This window comes from Heterocephalus glaber, unplaced genomic scaffold, assembly GCF_053883595.1.
Source record: "Heterocephalus glaber isolate CG9 unplaced genomic scaffold, H.glaber_assembly_v1.0 deba00001733, whole genome shotgun sequence".
Taxonomy (NCBI): domain Eukaryota; kingdom Metazoa; phylum Chordata; class Mammalia; order Rodentia; family Bathyergidae; genus Heterocephalus; species Heterocephalus glaber.
This window is the reverse complement of record NW_028258444.1, coordinates 3,010,464-3,033,721: the sequence shown is the minus strand read 5'-3', so window position 1 is coordinate 3,033,721 and position 23,258 is coordinate 3,010,464. Positions and strand designations below refer to the sequence as shown.

The window sequence follows — 23,258 nt, the reverse complement described above, 5'->3', positions numbered from 1 at the left end:
CTCCTGTCTTCACAGTTGTAGTGAAATCTTGGCTATGGTGGTAATGGAAGGTTATAGGCTCTCTGGAGAGAGGTAGAAGGTTTAGGGATAAGTTGATTAATAGGGAAAGCTGGAAAGAAAACAAGTGTGCATGTAGTATATGTTTGCTTCAGAAGCGCAGGGAGGCCTGGAAAATTGCTTTGAGAATGAGATTGTTTTCTTAAGATCAATTCCAGAAGATTAAGCTGTTGAGTTAGGAGGATAAACATTTGTTTAGAGAATTCTTTTTTACAAATATAATCTCATTTAGATTACAGAATAAAACTAGTAACCAGTCTATCCAGTTGGCACATTTTCCCCTAAAATCAGATCATCTCCCCCATTCCCTTGATTAAAACTGCTCAAGGGCTTTTCTCACATCTGGAATAAAGTCCAAATTTCCTGGAAGATCTTATGCCTCTCTTGTGTCCCTCAGTTCTTGACTAGGATGAGCTGGGCCTTAACTCATGTGAGTGGCATCATCCACCACCACCAAACTTCTCAGTCCCTTCTTCTTAGATTTTACTGTTTTCCAGCATTTGTTTTCAAGTTTGTCTCTGTCTTCTCCATTGAATGTGAGTTTCATCTTCATGAGGGCTAGAACCTTTATTGTTTCACTTCCAGCAAAAGACTTTTAATACACGAGGGAGTGCTCACTTCTCAAAGAGGCTTTTCCAGTCTGAAGTAGTGTCACCCCCATTCCCACTCACGGTCATTGTCTAGGATGCTCTAAGCATGGTCTCTATCTGAAATATCTTCATTTGCCTAAAACAAAAGCTTTGTGAAAGGGAGCAAGACTTTGATATTTGTTCCTTTCTGTGTGCCTTTATATGAGGACAGTGCCTAAGGACTCAGACATTTTCTTGTGTTTATATATGAATTTTTTGGTAAGTTGTTTTTTAAATAAAATTTTGCACTCTTCAGAAAAGCAAACTCTGTTTTCATCACCTTTAGCAGAGCATGGTATTTTCTCTCACTGTCCCCATAGCATAATATGTAAATTTGATAGCCAATGTCTTAGTTACTTTCTCATGGCTGGGACACAATACCCAACATCCACAAGTGTAGGAGGAAAGAGTTATGTTATCTCACAGTTTGTAGAGGTTTCAGTCTATAGTCAGCTGATTCCAAGGCAGGGTGGAATGGGAGAGGAGAAATAGGCCCTGGTGTGGCAGGCAGGAGGCAGGATGACTTCTTTCTTTTTTTCCCTTTTTATTCCATCTAAGCTACAAGCCTATTGGTTGGTGCCACCTGTACCCAGGGTCAGTCTTCCTTCTTCAGTAAGTCTACCCATCATCCACACCCAGAACTATACTAAACCCACCAGTGGACGAATCCAGCATCACTCACCCATGGTCTAGTCACTCCCAATCACCCCACCTATGAGTGCACGAGACTTTGGGGGGACATCTAGATATAAGCCATAACAAGCAGTTTTACTTTTAAATCATTAATAAGGATAAATTATTTTTTAATATGTTAGCTAGTTGTATTTTTTATTAGTTGCCACTACTTTCTGTCCATTTAAAAAAAATCTGAATTTTTTATTAGAATTTTAGATACATTTTCCTTTGTCATACAAGTGTTTACTTTTGATATCATTTGCATTTAAATTTTATGTTGCTGTAAAAAATTAAATTTCTTTGAATCTATGTATGCTTTTGATCTTTGATCTCATTACTTTTATGCCTTAAAAATTCATTTCCCATTTTGAGGTCAGAAAAATCTTTTAATTAAAAACTAACTTCCTTAATCTTGCTGCAGCATATTTTCTTTTTTTTCCATTAAGTTTATTGGTACAATTTAGGTATAAAATACAGTTACATTCATCATTGGGATCTTGGTTCTTATTTTTTCCCCTTCCCCTGCCCTCCCTTCACCCCCTCCACCCTTCCCTATTTGCAAAGACTTTGTTTCCTTTTTTTTTCTTTTCCCTTTCCTTTTCCCTACCCCTCCCACTTCCCCTACTCCTTTAGACCTTTTCTTCCTATTACACAATATCAATTATACATTTTTAAAATTACAATATTAAGATCTAGGAGACATTACCAAGGATTTTACAGAATTTAAAAGGATATAGAAAGCATATTACAAAGCTCTTTTTTGAAATAAATTTGACAACTTCTAAGAAGTACCTTGGAAGACAAGTTAATGAAACTAACTCTGGAGGAAATATAAAATTTGAATAGCACCTATTAAAGAAAGTATATTCCTAGCTTGAAAACCTACCTATATGACAACAACAGGCTCATAAACATTTTAACTGATAAATTATATCAAACAATTAAAGCAGAAAAAAGAAGGAACACTTCTCCCCTCATTTTAGGAACTCAACATTGTGCTAATCCTAAAACTGGATAAAGATAATAGAAAAAAAAAGTATGAACATAGATAAAAATTTGTTTAACAAAACAAACTATTAGAAGTCAGATCTGGCAGTATATAGAAAGTGGTTTTATTATAGGGATGGCAGTGTTGGTTCAGCATTGGAAGATCTACCCCCAAAAGTCATCATTTAAACAGAGAAAAGGAAAAAGCTGTATGATCCTGTCAGTAGTTGCAGAAAAAGTACTGGACTAAATTCTACAGCTGTTCATGGTAAAAGCTATCAGAAGACTAGATGTAGAACAGAATCTTCTCAACAGATAAGCCATGTACTCTATACTTCCAGCAAAAATGCCTTATATGAATGGATGCAGCATATTTTCTCATAAGGTAAAAGTGACTCTCTAATTAGACTGCTTATTTTTAAAGTTATTTATCCCCAATTTATAGCACTGTCTTTATAATAAATTCTTATATTTAAAAGACATTTTCCAGGGAAACATGCCTTTATCATTATTGCTTATTGAAAGTTCTGTGTGACTTTTGGCAGATTTATGGAGGAACTCCTGTAATTTACCAACCTAGAAATTCTGTGATGTGAAATTATCATCTATAACCTTGTGGAATTGTTCTGGCTCTTCAGATTACAGCTAACAGGACTACAAGACAGTAATGGAAATCTTACCTCTGATTTGAGTTATACAGTATTTTATACTATACATGGTATGGTTCTCCCTGTGGGAACTAGTGATTCCATCAAGAGTTGTATTCATCTCTACTTGTTCCAAATAAATATTTGATCAATTCTTCAAATAGTATTTTGATATCATCCACCCTAACATGTCACAGATGCTTCTCCTTGGATATAATTCACTTCTTCCCTGCTAATATTTGTGGACTACCAACTATGGACCAGGGACTGACTCTGGGTAGTTCTGGGGATGGAGTAGTGAGTAGGGAGAGGACACATGACACAAAACAGATCGTATATTGTGTGGAAAGTTTAAGGCAAGGGGGATGAATTGAGAAAGGTGAGAAGTATCTGGGATGTACGTGCCATTATATATGATCAGCAAATGCTTTTCTGAGCAGGTGACACTTGGATATTATGAAATGATACTGAACTATTCCTAGGAGTAGATGAGTTTGACTGTAAGAAACTCCTATGTTATTTCCACAATTTCTTAAAAGAACTTGAATCATTTTTAGAATTATAGCTATCAGTTTCCCTTCCATTTTTAACTTAGTTTCTCTAATAGAAGACTAGTTTCTTCAATAGAAGACTGTAGGCAAAAAACCCTTATTTTTTCAAAGAAAACTTTTGAGTAGGAAATGTTTCCCATTGTGGATTTTTGTGGTGAGCTTTTTTCTTTTTGCCACCCTACCCCAGTACTGGGTTAAACCCAAAAACCTTAGCCCTGAGCTATATCCCTGGCCCTTTTTTATTTTTAATTTTTGAGGTAGGGTCTTGCTAAGTCACTAAGTTGCCCAGGCTGGGCTCAAATTTTTCATCCTGCCTCAGCCTCCCAGAGTACTGAGATTACAGGTGTGCACCACCACTTGCAGTGTGGTGAGATATTTTAAATAAACGGATTACTTTTCTAGGAGAAAAATAACACATCTGGTCATATTTAAGATAAAATGGCTTACTACCAACTTTCCTTTAAGAAGGCATTGTAGACTGAGACTTTTTGGAGTCATGTGGATCTTAGGTCGATACTCTATCAGCTGACTTTGAATATGTCATTTGGGTTCTGCAGACCTGTTTCCTCCACTGTGCAAAATAAATTCCTGCCTCATAGGTTAAATTAATTGTTCTGCTCAAAACACAGAAATTGCTAAAAATGTGTTTTTATTTTAATAAAATACATGTAGATATTAATAAATAAAATATAAAAAGCATTCTCCTATGAAAAGTCATAACAAAAATAATTAGAGAATAACAATAGTTAATACACTGTTCACCATATTCTTAAAAGAATGTCCAAAATGTTATTCGGAGCACAAGTCATAGACAAAAAAGACACTCTCTTACAAAAAAGAAACAAACATAATAGCAAAAAACTTTCTTTTCAATGAACTAAGAGAAACTAGTAGTATGAATGAAACAAATTAGCATATTTTATTGAGGAATTTTTGAGTCAACAGAATAGAGAATTTGAGGAATTATTTGACCTTCTCCCTATTTCCTATTTCTCTATCTTCTATTTTGCTCTTTATTTATATATGCATATATTTTGAATTTCTCATATAAGAGAAACTGTAATATTTAAGCTTATATATCTCACTTATTTCACTTAACATTATGTTTTCAAGTTGCATCCATTTGCCTGTAGATGGCTCAAGTTTATCTTTATGGCAAAGTAGTCTTCTACTGTGCATAAATACGAAATTTTCCTTATCCATTCATCTGTTGATGGACATATACGCTGCTTCCAAGATCTAGCTATTACAAATTGTGCTGCTATAAACATGGGGATCCATGTATCCTTGTAATATGATGACTGTAACCCTTTTGGGAAGATACCTAGAAGACAGCTAACTGGGTAAAATAGAATCTCTATTTTTAGTTTTTTGAGAAATCTCCACAATGATTTCCATTGTGGCTGTATCAGTCTACATTCCCAGCAACAATGGAGAAGTGTCCTGTTCTCCCCACATCCTCACCAGCACTTGTTATTATTAATTTTTTAAGTAAAAAGAATCTTTAATAAAGATAACAGTAATAGTGGATATTGATTTTGACAGTATTTTTCTGTAACTTGAAACAAAAGTAAGGCATTTTTTGAAATTAGATGTTTTGATAATTATTAACTTAATTAATGTCTTAAGAAATAGGCATCTAATCATCTAACACATAAGTTTTTCTTTCTTCAATGTAGTTTTCAGACCACTTGCAAGTTAGTTCTGGATAAAGACTTGGTTTATGAGGCCAATAATCTAGATACACTATATTACTTGTTCTTTGGGGAACAGGTATTTCAATCTGGGTTCCTTTATGTCACTCATTAAAAAAGGTGGTAGAAATTAAACTGGGGTTGGTCTGAAATGAGGCACCCAGAGCAATTTCATAATATGCTCCATTGATTCAGTTCTCTGTGTTTTGAATGTTCCAAGGACTGATGCTGCTATCTCTGTATTCTGGACCCACTCTTTAAGGAAAAAATATTAAGCTGTATTTATCACAAAATAATTTTAGGCTATCCCAGTTTTGATGTGAGGATCCATAAGTAAAGCCCAAAATACACATAAACACCATCAAAACCACTTTGAAGAATATCATATTTTTCTGCTACTAGAAGTACAATAAATAATTCATCTTAAGGGGAATTGCGAACACTGTGAGACCTGGGGTGGTTAATAGATTGGCCCATTTTTCAGGCTTTGTGATATAGGAATCTTAGACATAAAACATAGCAAAAGATTTCCCAGTCCTTGTCTTGTCCTGTAAGACTAGATGTTTTCCATATCTGTTTATAATATATTTGACATTTGTGTATGTTTTGATCCTCTTGATTACTATATGGTTTTGTGTGAAAAGTGACCTTGAGATTATATTTATGAGCCTTATCCAAAATATTTGGTACTAAGTTATCAGCAGCTTCTCCATTCTCATCACTTGAATCAGTGATTACCAAGATGGAGCTAGTACACCAGTAGAAGCTGAGCACACTTGTCTCATGTGAGTTTTTATGACAGGGGGGTCCCCAGGCTGCAACTTCCCAACTCAGGATAAAAACTGGAGCCAAAGTCATCTGAGGGGTTATGTCTCCCTTGTGGAAAATTTTTGGCTATTCTAGGGTCCTAGTGTTCTAAGACTGCATGGTTTTAATGTGTATATTTACCATCAAGTTTTGGATTTCCATACCAACAGGCTCTGGTAGTTGGATACCAGCAGGGAATTGGCTGGTAAAGCAAGAGCAACCTGGAATACAGGGAAAACTGAGGACTGTATGGTCTGAGCTGACCAAGACCTCTAGAAAGGCTGGCTCAGGGTGTTTCAGGAGCCTGGTGGAGCAGGCCAGTGGGGCAGGGCTCTATTATTTGATTTGTTGATGTTAGCCATTCTTTCTGGAGTAAAATGATATCTCAATAGTGTTTTAATTTGCGTAGCTTGAATGGCCAGCAATGTTGAACATTTTTTTGATGTATTTATTGGCCATTTGTACTTCTTCTGAAACCTATCTGTTCATTTCAGTAGCCCATCTTTTTATAGTGTCTTTTATTTTGGTGGGGAGGGTTCTAATTTTTTTGAGTTCTTTACACATTCTAGATGTTAGTCCTCTGTCTGAGGAATGGAGGACAAAAAGTTTTTCCCATTCCATCAGTGGTCTCTTTACTAAGTTGGTTGTTGCCTTTGATGTATGGAAGATTCTTAATTTGATATGATTCTATTTGTTGTGTTTTTAAAAATTAGTTTGTGTTTGTTTGTTTGGTGACCAAGGTGACTTATTTTGAAGTGGGCTTTACCCAGTGACTCTCATGCACTCTGGACCACTGGTGAAGGTGACCTTTGATTCCCTTATATAAGGTGCTTCTGTCGTAAGCTCTATTGTCTTTAGAGTCCAAAATATATTGGTCATTTTATAAACTTATAAAGATTTTAAAAAATAAATGTTATTTTATTCTCTTTAGAAGTATTTCAAAAGATGTATAACATTTTGTAAGAAGTTATGTTTCTCTGGGGAAGGAATTTGAAAACAAATATTAAGTTCTAGCATTACTAATATAAACCATGTAATCCAGAGCTGTATTGTAGAACATGTAATTAATTAGCAAAGCTTTTTGGTTCTTGATCAATATGGACAACTGAAAGCTGGTTTCTCTTCTTGGCAACAAAAAGCATTACAGAGAATGTTTTTTAGGCCAGTGTATATTGCATGGTAGGGGAAAAATTAAATGAATAGTAAAGAAAAGCCTTCTTATCATATAAAAGCTTTCTCTTAGAGAACTGTACTAGGAATTTTGGTTTCAGATGGAATTGGGCAATTAAAGTACCTTACCTATAGTAATTTAATCTTTCATAGATCTAGGCTTTGTCAAATATGATGTGCTTATTTTCTGCACTTTTGAATGTTCAAGACTTTTTGTGAAACCAGCCACTTCTGGATAATTTTTTTCCTAAGACAATGAGGGAAGAGAGCTAATTGCTTAAACTGCAAAGGCATTTAGGAAGACTGTTTTAAAAGATTAGTTTAGAATCAGCCCACTGCAGACAGGCAGGTCTGCACACACCCTACCGAGGTCCTCAGGCATGTGGAACATGCTGAATCAGCCCGTGCCCTGGCAACAATCCATTGGACCCCCTCCCCTCTCCTCTGTACAGACACCTGGTTCCATGCTAAAAAGACCCAGAGGACACTGGACCACCAGACCATGGTACAGAGTCCTGCTGCTCCCGGCCGAGAGGTAGGGGCTTCTGAGCCACCGTCCCACTGCTCCTGGTTCAGAGGAAGGGGCTTACCAGCCACCATCACTCCCACTGCTCCCAGCCCAGAGGAAAGGGCTTTTGGGCCACCTTCTGTCCTGCCACTCCTGGCCCAGAGGAAGGGGCTTCCGGGCCACCATCACTCCCACCACTCCCAGCACAGAGGAAGGGGCTCTGAGCTGCCATCCCACTGATCCTGGTCCAGAGGAAGGGGCTTCCCAGTCTCCATCCCTCCTGCTGCTCCCAGCCCACAGGAAAGGGCTTTTGGGTCACCATCCCTACTGCTGCTCCCGGCCCCTGTCCCACCTCTCCCAGCTCAGAGGAGGTAATCCATGCAGGCACCAACAAGCCACCCCCCACACTCTAAATGAGAAAACATGTAAATAAGTCTCAAAACCAGACTTCCAGATCACCTACAGCAACCTCAAAGGGAAATGAGATGGAACACTCTGATACTCAACCACCTGGACCCACTGAACTGGCAACAAAAGGGGATCTGGAAAAAATGAAATCAGAAATAAATAATTTCTCAGATAACAGGAGAAATTGTGCCCCTAGTGCAAGACGTGATTAATAAATCTAGAGAGGAGCTCAGGAACATGATAGAATCCCAATACGGGAAACAAATGGAATCCATGAAACAGATGCAAATAGATTTCCAGGTCATGCAAAACTCCATTGAAATTATACACAGCAGAATGAGCCAATGTGAGGACAGAATTTCAGATATAGAAGATAAGATTGCAATTAGTGACCAGGAAAAGAAAAATTGCTTCAAAATTATAAGGGAACATGAGAAATCAATCCAGCAGCTGCTAGATGATGCAAAGAAACATAACATAAGACTGATTGGAGTCAATGAAGGAACTGGAGAGAGTGGAGATGACATAAAAAAATCTCTTCACAGAAATAATGGCAGAAAACTTCCCAAGCAGGGGAAAAGAGCTTGACATACAGATAAGTGAGGCATATAGGACTCCAAATAGCCTTGATAAAAAAAAACCCTAAACATAGTCATATAATTGTTAAGATTCCAGAAACTCAACAGAAGAACAAAGTTCTACAAGCAGTGAGAGAAAAGAAACAAATCACATACAAAGGAAAGCCCATCAGAATCACAGCAGACTTCTCAACACAAACCATCAAGGCAACAAGAGCTTGGAGTGACATATTCCAAGCCCTAAAAGAAAACAGCCTCCAACCCAGATTGATGTACCCTGCAAAACTATCTTTCAAAATGGATGGAGAAATAAGATACTTTCATGACAAAGAGCACCTTAGGAACTTTGTGAATACCAAACCAGCACTCCAAAAACTTTACACAATATCCTAGGAACAGACATTGAGGATCACAATCCCTGGAAGCAAAGCAGAATGAACCCATCTGGCATGACAAGAAATTCAATGTAAAGGGGGAGAACCCAACAAAAAGAAAAAGTCATGGCAATGACAAGTCAATACGTTTCAGTTATAACCATCAATGTTAAAGGTCTCAATTCACCAATCAAAAGAAATAGACTGGCAGAATGGGTCAAGAAGCAAAATCCAACAATATGCTGCACACAAGAAACACACTTAATTCAAAATGAAACTCATAGACTGAAAGTTAAAGGATGGAAAACAATACTCCATGCGACAGGAACCTGAAAAAAAGCAGGAATAGCTATCCTCTTTGCAGATCAAGTGGATTTCAAACCAACACTGATTAAGAGAGACAAAGAAGGACACTACTTCCTTGTAAAGGGAACAATCCAACAGGAAGAGATGACAATCATAAATATCTATGCACCAAACACTAGTGCACTCAACTATATAAAAGAAATACTAACGGACATGAAAAGTCAGATATGCACTGACACAATTGTAGTGGGGGACCTCAACACCCCACTGTCACAAATAGATAGATCAACTAGACAAAAACTAAGCAATGAAATACTAGAACTCAATAGAACTCTTGAACAAATGAAGTTAACAGATGTTTACAGAGTCTTCCACCCCACAAAATCAGAATACACATTCTTCTCAGCTGCACATGGGTCATTCTCCGAAATAGACCACATACTCACACATAGAACATGTTTAAGTAAGTGCAAAGGAATTGAAGTTATCCCCTGTATATTATCAGATGATAGGGTGATGAAATTGGAGATCTATAGCAAAAGAAACTCAAAAAATTTCATAAACATGTGGAAATTGAACAACACACTTCTGAATAACCAATGGGTCACAGAGGAAATTAAAGAAGAAATCAGACAGTTCCTTCAATTAAATGACAATGACAATACAACATAGAAGAATCTATGGGACACAATGAAAGCAGTCTTACAAGGGAAATTCATAGCAGTGAATACGCATATTAGGAAAACAGAACGAGCCCAATTAAACAATCTGATGCTGAACCTCAAGCTTCTAGAAAAAGAGGAACAGGACAACCGCAGAGCTCATATGAGGGAGGAAATTTAAAGATCAGAGGAGAAATCAATGCAATGGAGACTAAGAGAACGATACAAAAAATCAATGAAGCCAAGAGTTGGTTCTTTGAAAGAATCAACAAAATTGACAAATCCTTAGCCGACCTTATCAGAAAAAAGAAAGAAAAGGCCCAAATCCATGCAATTAGGAACAAAAAGAGTGAAATTACAACAGACCCAGCAGAAATCCAGATGATCATCAATACCTACTTACAGAACCTATATGCCAATAAGATGGACAACACAGAAGAAATGGACAGATTCCTAGATACATATGAATTACCAAAGTTAAAGAAGACCTAAAAATTCTGAACAACTCAATATCAACCAATAAAATTGAAAGTGTATTTGAAACCTTATCAACTAAGAAAAGCCCAGGCCCTGATGGCTTCACTGCTGAATTCTACAAGACATTTAGAGAGGAACTGCTGCCACTACTGTTTAAACTCCTCCATGAAATTGAAAGGGAAGCAATACTCCCAAATTCATTCCTGGAAGCAAGCATCACCTTGATCCCCAAAGCAGAGAAAGACCCAACCGAAAAGGAGAACTATAGGCCAATCTCACTAATGAACATAGATGCAAAAATCCTTAAGAAGATAATGGCAAACAGAATGTAGAAGATCATCAAGAAGATCATACACCCTGATCAAGTAGGATTCATCCCAGGGATGCAGGGATGGTTCAATATATGCAAATCAATCAATGTAATACACTATATCAATAGAGCCAAGGACAAACACCATATAATTATCTCCATAGATGCAGAAAAAGCATTTGACAAAATCCAACATGCATTTATGATAAAAACCCTACAAAAAATTGGAATACATGGTCTCTACCTCAAACTGATAGAAGCCGTCTATGAAAAACCAACAGCCAATATCATACTAAATGGTTAAAAACTGAAATCCTTCACACTAAAATCAGGAACAAGACAAGGATGTCCACTATCACCACTCTTGTTCAATATAGTTCTGGAAACATTAGCCACAGCAATTAGACAAGAAAAAGAAATAAAAGGAATAAAGAGAGGAAACGAAGAAGTCAAATTGGCATTATTTGCAGATGACATGATACTGTATATAGAAGACCCCAAGAACTCCACCAAAAGTCTTCTACACTTAATAACCAAATTCAGTCAAGTAGCTGGTTACAAGGTCAACACACAAAAGTCAATAGCTTTCCTCTCCACCAATGACAGACTCACTGAGAGAGAAATAGGGCAAATAATTCCTTTCACCATAGCATCCAAAAAACTGAAATACCTAGGAATCAACCTAACAAAAGAAATCAAAGACCTCTTCTCTGAAAACTATGGCACTCTGAAAAGAGAGATTGAAGATGATATCAGGAAATGGACAGACATCCCATATTCCTGGGTAGGAAGGATCGATATAGTGAAAATGGCCATACTTCCAAAATTGCTATATAGATTTAATGCAATTCCAATTGAGATCCCAGCAGCATACTTCATGGACCTTGAGAAAACAATCCAAAAATTCATTTGGAACAAGAAGAGACCCAGAACAGCAAAAGCAATTCTAGGTAACAGAGACATGGCAGAGGGTATCACAATCCCCAACCTACAACTCTACTACAAAGCTACTGTGATAAAAACAGCATGGTACTGGCAAAGAAACAAACCTGAGGACCAGTGGAACAGATTAGAAGATGCAGAAACAACGCCAGACACACTCAACCATCTCATCTTCGATAAAGGAGCCAAACACCCTCACTGGAGGAAAGATAGCCTCTTTAATAAATGGTGCTGGAAAAATTGGGCTTCAACTTGCCAAAGATTAAAACTAGACCTATATCTCTTGCCATGCACTAAACTAAAATCAAATGGATTAAAGATCTAAATATTAAAATAGAAACTCTGAACCAGTTGGAACAGAGGTTAGGTAGAACCCTTGAAGACATCGGTGTAGGAAAAGATTTTATGAACAAAACCTCAGTTGCCCGTGAACTAGCACAAACAATCAACAAGTGGGATCTCTTCTTATTAAAGTGCTTCTGCACAGCAAGAGAAACCACCAGCAGTGTGAAGAGACAACCCACAATGTGGGAAAAAATCTTCACCTGCTCTTCCTCAGACAAAGATCTACTATCTCGAATCTATAAAGAACTTAAAAAGATCAGACCTCCCAAATTTAAAGACCCAATCTGAAAATGGGCATCTAAAATGAGCAGACATTTCTCAGACAAAGAAGTAGAAATAGCAAATAAATACAAGAAAAAATGTTCAACATCACTGGTCATTGGAGAGATGCAAATGGAAACAATGCTGAGATTCCACTTCACTCCAGAAAGAATGGCTGCTATCATGAACTCAACCAATAACAAATGCTTGTGGGGCTGTGGGGAAAGAGGAACCCTGCTCCACTGCTGGTGGGAGTGTAGATTGATACAACCACTGTGAAAATCAGTATGGAGATACCTCAAAGAACTAGGACTGGAAGTCCCATTTGACCCTGCTATTCCACTGCTGGTGATCTTCCCCAAAGAATTAAAAGAATCATACCACAGTGATATATGTGCACCCATGTTCATAGCAGCACAGTTTGTGATAGCTAAAACTTGGAAACAGCCCAAATGCCCATCAACTGGAGACTGGATAAAGAAAATGTGGTTTTTTAATAAAATGGAGTACTAGTCAGCCATAAAAAATGAGAAATTAGAGACATGTATAGCTAAGTGGATGCACATTGAAGCAATACTCTTAAGCGAAATAAATAGTACACACATTTATAAGTACCAAATAGTTTCTCTGGTGTGAGAAACTGAAAGTGTAAACAAGGACTAAATGTATACTAGGTAATGTGAAATAGGAAGAAAAAGGGCAAAGGAGAAGGAAGTCGGAGAGCTAGGGGAAAGGATAGAAGGGAATGGGATTAATATAAGAAAATGGAAAAATAGGAACAAAATCTTTGTAAATAGGGAGGAATGGAGGGGTTGAAGGGAGGGCTGGGCAAGGGTGAAAAATAAGAACCAAGAGAGACTATGTAAATGTGCACATTTCCAATGATGAATGTCATTATATTGTATACCTAAAATGTACCAATGATTAGGATGAATAATCGATAATGCAAAATAGGAAGAAAAGGTCCAAAGGGGTAGGGGTAGTGGGAGGGGCAGGGGAAAGGAAAGAAGGGAAAGGAAAATGATGAGAAATGGAAAAAATGGAAATAAAATCTTTGTAAATAGGGAAGAGTGGAGGGGGTGAAGGGAGGGCTAAGAATGGGGAAAAATAAGAACCAAGATGCATTATGTAAAGGTACAATTCCCAATGAGAAACGTAGTTGTGTTGTATACCTATAATGTACCAATAAAGGAATTTAATAAAGTTAAAAAAAATAAAGTAAAAGATTAGTTTTATTCACATTTGCACTACTTTCTTTTGTCCTGTGTCCAAAAGGTGGTAAAATAAACAGACTTCCCCAGAGTTTATACCAAGAATATATGGTCACTTGTGAGGATATGCTGACCCAACCAGCAAATACCAGGGACTGGCCCAGTCCCAAGCTGCCTGCTTGAGCGGTATGATAGAGGATAAAAGACAAAGACAATTTTGCAGATAAATGGAGAGCTAGGTGGTCAGTGCCTAATGTTAGGTGAAAGACAGAAGACTCTCCAAGCTTGCCACTATTTATTGAGTACATGTAAGCAATCAAAGTCATAGGAGTGACTCAAGGAATAGTGGTGGTGAGTGCCATAGGCTAGGACAAGAAGAACAAAGAATTCTTGTAAGGGTAGAATATAAATTAACAGGGAATCTGAGTCTACCCCTAAAGTGGGACTTCTACTGCATTGTTCTGAAGAGTCAGGTCCTCAGCAGATGTTATCTTGTCCTGTGAGCATCATGGCTTTATGGGTCTTCCCGCTGTGATTGGGAAGAAGTCTCCACATACCAAGTGGCCCAAGGGAAAAGTATCCATTGGCCTTGAAGTCCCCTAGCTTTGATTCACAGATTGTGGGCCCTTAGAAGCAGGAATCATACAGATCCCAAGATGTTCTCATGGAACCACTATGAATTAAGTTATGAGTTCCAATATGATGACAGGAGTATAGGAACAATCACTAACATCAAAAAAACCCAGTATATTGTTTGACATTCATCTATGCCATAGCTGCCTCTGGAGGTTAACAGCCACTTTAAATCACATCATTCACCTTTATGTGATCAAATTCCAGGTGGAGCAGATACCCTTGGCCCTTCAGGCACCTTTAGGTTTATTAAGGACTTGGACTAGGAAAAACACTAATCAGTAATTTCGATGATGAACTATGCTATTAATTGCCATGCTATTAATTTTCTTTTGTGAAACATCTTCATGTTGTTTTATGTTTAGCATGTGGCTTACATGTGATATAAACTAGTCTCTTAGGTGGTGTTGAAGTAGCCTTACTGTTACTATTCTACATTCACAATGGAGACTAATATAATACCCTCTCAGATTAAGGTAAAGACAAAATCCAACTTTATTCTCACATGGGTAACACTTAGACTAAATATGCTAAGATATGCTAAAAGATGGATAAGGCAGTTTTTGACAAGAAATGCAAGAAAATGGACCTTAATATTAATCAGGCAAGATAATATTCATAAGAAAAAGCATCTATCAATTAGGATTATCAATCATGTAGTAGCTAGAATCCTGGTTATGGTGACTAAAATTCATTTTGAAATAGAAAAGTCCAGGTGCATGGCTAGTTCAAGAGTTCAACTCCGCCAGCACTGGAGTTACTGTTATTCTTTTGGCCTTTTACTAAGGATTGCACAATTGTTATGAGTTCACACCATCACATTGGAGGAAGAAGGGACAGAAAAGGAATATCCTTTTTCAAGGAAGCAACATAGTGTGGGGTGTGGTGGCATATGCCTGGAATTCTGGCACTTAGGAATCTGAGGCAAGTTGATTACAAATTCAACTTAAGGCCAGCCTGGGTTCTATAGTAAGGTCAAAGCCAGGCTTGACTACATACTGAGACTCTGTCTCAAAAAAACAAAACAAAAAAAACAAGAATGTTCTTAAGAATCCTGAATCAGATTTAAATCTCTTTGGCCAGAATTTTCATGGGGTTACAGCTGACTGGAAGGTCAATAGGAAAAGGAAAATGGAAAAAGATTTTGTGAGGTCAACCAACATTTTGAAGACAATATGGCAATCCATAGTTCTGGAAATCTTTTGTTCCTGGGCCTATACTTATTTGTATCTCACACTATTTCAGAGACATTGGGAATGATACCAAAGCTTTCTGAAACTCAATTTTCTCATTTGTGGAAGACATTCCTCATCATCACATATGCATACATGTGAACTATAAATTCTCAATTTCTTTAGGCAGGAATACAGGTGTGAAAATGATATAGGGGGAAGAGATGTAACTCCCAAACCTGCTAGGTATCCAAAATGTGAGTTCATTTTCTCTAAAATTGAAGAATGAATTCTAGGAACAATGGAGGTTAAGTGTAGGAAAAATTTATTGAGAGGAAGAAAGCTTCTAAGAGAGACAGAAGGGGCACTAGAAAGTGGATTGCCTGCTCACCCAACTTCTCAAAGGTGTTTTATGGGACAAAGCCATGAGGTGAGGCAGGTTCAAGGTGGGACAAAACTGTAGTCAACTAGTAAGATTACAACTACAGTTGCTTAGGTAGTATTGATGAAATGGGGATCCAGTGGGGAAGCAAGTCACATATCAAATGTACAAGGAATGAGCAAGGACTTTTGGTGGTAAGGGGTGGGGCAGGGATCTTTCTGGGAAGATCTTTGTCCTTTAACCAGGTGATTGATACCTATTTAGAATATCAATCACTTCTATTTATCCTTAGGGAAAATACATGGGTAGGGTAGTTTCTCTTCTTTTACAATGCTGGCTTTCAGTGAAAGTGTCTTGATTGTCCTCCAAGTTGGCTTCCCAACTGTCTCCATGTTGGTTCCTTGAAGGCTGGCCCTGTCTAACTGCCTACAAGATATCTAATTAACTTACCTATCTACAATAAAAAGAAACAAGGTAACAGCCCAGAGAAAGATGTATGCTCTTTAGGTTAGGCTTTGGCTATGTAAAAAGGACCCAGATGCTGGTGTCACTCTCCATTCTGGAGTTGATGGAACAGTTGCTGAATCATTCTCCTTTTTCTTGTTTGGATTTACATTAAGACCTTAGAAGTGCACCTGTTTCTTCCTAAGGAAATGTTAATAAACACTGAGCTTTCTTGGATCCAGAGCCAGTTTTGTATGAGTAAGGTCACAGCTTCTTGTTGAAAGAATGCAATATCCTTGAAAATTATGTTTTTACCTGTCTTGCATTACAGAACCCCTGTTAACCATGCACTGCCTCTTTAGGTGTCTTGAGAATTAAGTAAGAGAAATAGTGCTATGCAAAGGGCACTGCAGAGACCAGGAGAATGGGTGGCTAAAGAATTTACCAAGACAGAAACAGAGTTGGAGTTTAATAGGTGTGACATAAAGGAGCAGGCAAGACACAAAGAAGGGCTTTGTCCCCTCAGAGTCAGAGCTGTTCTTAAAGGGAAATGTGGAGGTTGGGAGGAGGGTGTGGCTGAGTTTGTGAAGGCAGTCAGTGGCCAGCATCTGATCACTCCCTGATCCTGAGACCTTTGTGACCTTTGGAGCATGCTGTTCATCTCAGATGATGGAAGGGGTGAGCTAGATTTTAAGTGTAAACTTTATAAAAATTTTAAAAAATGTTTTCCTCCTTCCTCTGCTCTCCCTTCAACCCCTCTCCATTCCTCCCTATTTACAGAGACATTATTTCCTTTTTTTCATTTTCTCATATTAATTCCATTCCCTTCTTTCCTTTCCCCTACCCCTCCCACTTCCCCTTCCACTTTGCCCCTTTTCTTCCTATTTCACATTATCTATTATACCTTTTAGTCTTTATTTACACTTTCAGTTTCTCACTCTAGAGAAACTATTTGGTATTTACACATGCATGTCCTATTTATTTCATTTAAGAGTATCGCCTCAATGTGCATCCATTTAGCTATAAATATCGTTAATTTCATGTTTTTTATGGCTGAGTAGTACTCCATTTTATAAAAACAAAATAAAACACCATATTTTCTTTATCCAGTTTATAGTTAATGGGCACTTGGGCTGTTTCCAAGCTTTAGCTATTACAAATTGTGCCGCTATGAACATAGGTGCACATATATCACTGTGGTATGGTTCTTTTAATTCTTTGGGGAAGATACATAGCAGGGGAATAGCTGGGTCAAATGGGACTTCCAGCCCTAGTTCTTTGAGGTATCTCCATACTGATTTCCACAGTGGTTGCACCAGTCTACACTCCCACCAGCAGTGGAGCAGGGTTCCTCTTTCCCCACAGCACCGCCAACATTTGTTATTGGTTGATTTTATGATAGCAGCCATTCTTTCTGGAGTGAAGTGGAATCTCAGGATTGTATTCATTTGCATCTCTCGAATGATCAGTGATGTTGAACATTTTTTCATGTATTTATTTGCTATTTCTTCTTCTTTGTGTGAGAAATGTCTGTTCATTTTGGATACCCATTTATGGATTGGGCCTTTAAATTTGGGGGCTCTGATTTTTTAAAGGTCTTTATAGATTCAAGATAGTAGACCTTTGACTGAAGGACGGTTGGTGAAATTTTTTCCCACATTGTGGGTTGTCTCTTCACACTGCTGGTGGTTTTTCTTGTTGTGCAGAAGCTTTTTAGTAAGAAGAGATCCCACTTGCTGATTTTTGTGCTAGTTCATGGGCAACTGAGGTTTTGTTCATAAAATAGTTTCCTACAGCAATGTCTTCAAGAGTTCTACCTAACCTCTGTTCCAGCAGGTTCAGCATTTTTGTTTTAATATTTACATCTTTAATACATTTTGATTTTAGTTTAGTGCATGGTGAGAGATATAGGTCTAGTTTTAGTCTTTGGCAAGTTGAAACCCAGTTTCTCCAGCACCATTTGTTAAAGAGGTTATCTTTCTCCTAGTGAGGGTGTTTGGCTCCTTTGTAAAAGATGAGGTGCCTGAGTGTGTCTGGAGTTGTTTCTGCACCTTCTGATCAGTTCCACTGGTCCCCAGGTCTGTTTCTTTGCCAGTACCATGCTGTTTTTATCACAGTAGTTTTGTAGTATAGTTTCAAGTTGGGTGTTGTAATACCCCCTGCCATGTCTCTGTTACCTAGAATTGCTTTTGCTATTCTGGGTCTCTTCTTGTTCTAAATGAATTTTTGGATTGTTTGCTCAAGGTCCATGAAGACCATTAACATCGATGATTATAACTGATATGTATTGAGTTATCATTGTTGTGACTTTTTCTTTTTGTTGGATTCTCCCCCTTTGCTTTTAATTTATTGTCATGCCTGGTGGATTTATTCTGCTTTGCTTCCTGGGGTTGTGATCCTCGTTGTCTTTTCCTAGGATTCTGTCTAAAATTGCTGGTTTGATCTTCATGAAGTTCCTAAGGTGCTCTTTGTCATGAAAGCATCTTATTTCACCATCAATTTTGAAAGATAGTTTTACAGGGTACATCAGTCTGGGTTGGAGGTTGTTTTCCTGTAGGGCTTGAAATACATTACTCCAACCTCTTGTTGCCTTGAGGGTTTGTATTGAGAAGTCTGCTGTGATTCTGATGGGCTTTCCTTTGTATGTGATTTGTTTCTTTTCTCTCACTGTGTGTAGAAGTTTGTTCTCTTGTTGGGTTTCTGGAATCTCAATAATTATATGCCTATGTGTACATTTTTTTGATCAAGGTTAATTGGAGTTCTATATGCTTCACTTATCTGAATGTCAAGTTCTTTTCCCCTGCTTCAGAAGTTTTCTGCCATCACTTCTATGAACAGTTTTTTTATGTCATCTGCACTCTCTCCTGTTTCTTCATTGACTCCAATTAGTCTTATGTTATTCTTTGCATCATCTAGCAGCTGCTAGATTGATTTCTCACGGTCCTTTACTATTTTAAAGAAAATTTTCTTTTCCTGGTCATTAATTGCAATCTTATCTTCTACATCTGAAATTCTGTCCTCACATTGGCTCATTCTACTGTGCCAACTTTCAATGGAGTTTTTAATCTCCTGGAAATCTGTTTGCATTTGTTTTATGGATTCCATTTGCTTCCTATTTTTGGATTCCATCATGTCCTCAGCTCCTCTATTTTTGCATCTGTGTCCTCCCTAGATTTATTAGTTGTGTCTTGCATTATGGGCACAATCTCTGCTTTTATGTGAGAAATTATTTCCAATTTCATTTTTTTCCAGATCCTCTTTCCTTGCTAGTCTAGGAGTCCAGGTGATTGAGTATCAGGATGTTCCATCTCGTTTCCCTTTGGGCTTGCCGTCAGAGATCAAGATGTCTGGTCTGAGACTTGTTTACATGTGTTCTCATTTTGACGATGGGTGAGGGTGGGGAATGTGTGCAGCTGGTGCCCATGCAGCTTACCTCCTCTGTGCTGGGAGTGGTGGTAGGTTGTCCTGGAAGCCTCCTACTCTGCACTGGGAGCTGTGGCAGGTTGACCCAGAAGCCTCCTCTGCACTGGGAGCTATGGCACATTGACCCGGATGCCTCCTCTGTGCAGGGAGCTGTGGCCCCCTGACCTGGAAGCCTCCTCTGCACTGGGAGTGTGGGGTGTTGACCCAGAAGCCTCCTCTAAACTGGGAGCTGAGTGATGTGCAGCCCGGCAAGTTGGCCTATGAAAGCCGCAGCAGGATGGTGTCTCAGGAGCTGCTCCTGGAGGTGAATGAGACTCCAGTGGCTGGGCTCACCACCACGGGCATGCTGGCCATCAACAGGCACTGAGAGGGCCCGCTGTGGGTCAAGTGCATCCCAAGTGTAAACTTTTTTCTTGAGGCAGCCAGTCAACCTAAGATGCCTGCACTCTGTCCCCTTACCTGACCCTACTGATAGAGTTCTCTACCAGACAAAATGGACCTGATGATCCTACATTCTAAAATGGCTTCCGTTCCTAAAATGGTTCCCACTTATGGAAATGAACCACTTTGGAAAAGTGAAACCTACTCCCTTTGGAGAAGCAAAACCTAACTTGTTGCTCCACATTGCTACCCTCATGATCTTCCCCTTACAATAACCAGGCGGCAGTGTCCAGTTGCTCAACTCTCATGATACTCTCACCACTGCTGCCCTATATTAACCTCAACACAGTTAGCCCTGCCCTCTCTTGCCATTGTTCGAGGCAGCCTGGCAACTCTTTCCCCCAGTGAAGGCTTGCCAAAAGAGGTGCTCCTGTTTTGGCTCATTTTCTTTCATTCCACTACAACATGTTTATCAATGTGAAAAGAAAATTTTGTGCTGCATTTGGGTTAGCAATACCCATTCTAATTCTTCTTAAAATTGTGCTGCTTAGATTAGCCTGTTGTTTTCCTTTGGCTCCCCCCCTTGGGTGAGAGAACACACAGAGATTAGAAGAACAAAGAAGGAAAGGAAGAGGAAGAATATAGTACATTGTCAGTTATAACTCACATAAATGAACTGCTCACTTGTTGCCAAGGGAAAACATGAGGATGGAGCAACATTTTTCTTAAACATGTTAGTAGCTGAGCCTTTGACCTGGGCTGCAGACATACTTACTCATCCACCAGAGTTGACCTTTGAAACCTCATTAACCTCTGCTGACCTTCTGTACAATGGGCAACCTTCACCAAAACTACTGAGAATGACACCAGACCCACTCAGTTTCTTACAAGATAGCTTAATTTTTCCAAGCACCAACCATAATTCCTACCTAGAAAATGCTATCACTTCCAGCCTTCTTGTGGTTCGGTTATGAATACAGCTGCCATTTTGTAAAACCTCAGAGCATATTTTCTCTTTTTTTGCTTAAATTCTTTTATTTGTACATTTTAGGTATACAAAACATTTACATTTATCATTGTGTTCTTGTACCTGTACATGATGTATCTTTTTTCTTATATTTTCCCCATTACCTGTGATCCCTTCACCCCTCCACTCTTCCCTATTTACATAGACTTCATTTCCATTTTTTTATCTTTTCTCATAATTTTTCCTTTCCATTCTTTCCTTTCCCCATCTCCTCCCACCACGCCTACACCTTTTGACCTTTTCCTATTTTAAAGTATCAATTATTAGCTATTAATCTTTTTAATCCTTATTTATACTCTCAGTTTCTCATACTAGAGAAACTATTTGGAACTTACACATGCATCCTATTTATTTCACTTAAGAGTATGGCCTCAATATGCATCCATTTAGCTATAAATGACTCTAGTTTCTCATTCTTTATGGCTGAGTAGTACTCCATTTTATAAAAAAACCAAATCTTCTTTATCCAGCTTGCAGTTGATTAGTACTTGGGCTGTTTCCAAGCTTTAGCTATTACAAAATGTGTCACTATAAACATGGGTGCACATATATTGCTGTGGTATGATTCTTTTAATTCTTTTGGGAAAATACCCAGCAGGGGAATAGCTGGGTCAAATGGGACCTCCAGCCCTAGTTCTTTGAGGTATCTCCACACTGATTTCCATAATGGTTGCACCAGTCTGCCCTCCCACCAACAATGGAGAAGGGTTCCTTTCTCTTCACACCCCAACCAGCATTTGTTATTGGTTGATTTCTTGTTAGCAGCCACTCTTTGTGGGGTGAGGCGGAATCTCAGTGTTGTTTTCATCTGCATCTCTCAATTGACCAGTGATGTTGAACATTTTTTCATATATTTAATTGCTGCTTTAACTTCTTTGTCTGAGAAATGTCTGTTCATTTCAGATGCCTATTTTTGAATTGGGACTTTGAATTTGGAGGGTCTGATTTTTTTCAGTTTTTATATATTCTAGATAGTAGTTCTTTGTCTGAGTTATAGCTGCTAAAATTTTTTTCCTACATTGTAGGTTGTCTGTTAGCTCTGTTGGTGGTTTCTCTTGCAGTGCAGAAGCTTTCTAATAAGCTGAAATCCCAGTTGTTAGTTCTTTCTGCTAGTTCCCATGCTATTGAGATTTTGTTCATAAAGTCTTTTCCTATGCCAGTATCTTCAAGAGTTCTACCTATCTTCCAGCAAGTTTAGTGTTTCTGTCTTAATATTTAGATCTTTAATCCACTTCAATCTTAGTTTAGTGTATGGTGATAGATATGGGTCTAGTTTTAATCTCTGGCAGGTTGAAATCCAGTTTTTCCAACACCATTTATTAAATAGGCTATCTTTCCTCCAATGAGGGTGGTTGGCTCTTTTGTCAAAGATGAGGTGGCTGAGTATGTCTGAAGTTGTTTCTGCATCTTCTAATCTATTCCACTGATCCTTGGGTCTGTCTCTTTGCCAGTACCATGCTGTTTTTATCATAGTAGCTTCGTAGTACAGCTTCAAGTTGGGTATTGTGATACCCCCAGCCATGTCTCTGTTGCCCAGAATTGCTTTTGCTATTCTAGGTCTCTTCTGGCTCCAAATGAATTTTTGAATTGTTTTCTCTAGTTCTGTGAAGTATATTGGAATTTCAATTGGCACTGCATTAAATCTATATAGTAGTTTTGGAAATATGGCAATTTTCACTATATTGGTTCTTCCTACTCAGGAACAAAGGATGTCTTTCCATTTTCTTATATCCACTGCAATTTCTTTTTTAGGGTGCTGTAGTTTTTAATGTAGAGGTCTTTTGCTTCCTTTGTTAGATTGATTCCTTGATATTTCATTTTTTTGGATGCTATTGTAAATGGAATTGTTTCCCTAATTTCTCTCTCAGTGAGTCTGTTATTTGTGTACAAGAAGGCTATTGTTTTTTGAGTGTTGACCTTGTATCTAGCTACTCTACTGAATCTGTCAATTAATTCTAGAAGTCTTTTGGCAGAGTTTTTTGGTCTTCTATGTAAAGTATCATGTCATCAGCAAATAATGACAGTTTTACTTCTTCCTTTCCTATCTTTATTCCTTTTATTTCTTTCTCTTTTCTAATTGCTATGGCTAATGTTTCCAGAACTATATTGAAAGGGAGTGGTGATAGTGGCCATCCTTGTCTTGTTCCTGATTGTAGTGTGAAAGTTTTCAGTTTTTGACCATTTAGTATGATGTTGG

At 38.2% G+C, this 23,258-nt stretch overlaps 1 pseudogene; it reads right to left on the bottom strand.

Annotated features, from left to right (window-relative positions):
- Positions 1 to 5,185: 5,185 nt before the first annotated feature.
- The window catches only part of LOC101719758 (glycoprotein endo-alpha-1,2-mannosidase pseudogene), a 37,356-nt pseudogene continuing 19,283 nt past the window's right edge, over positions 5,186 to 23,258 (bottom strand).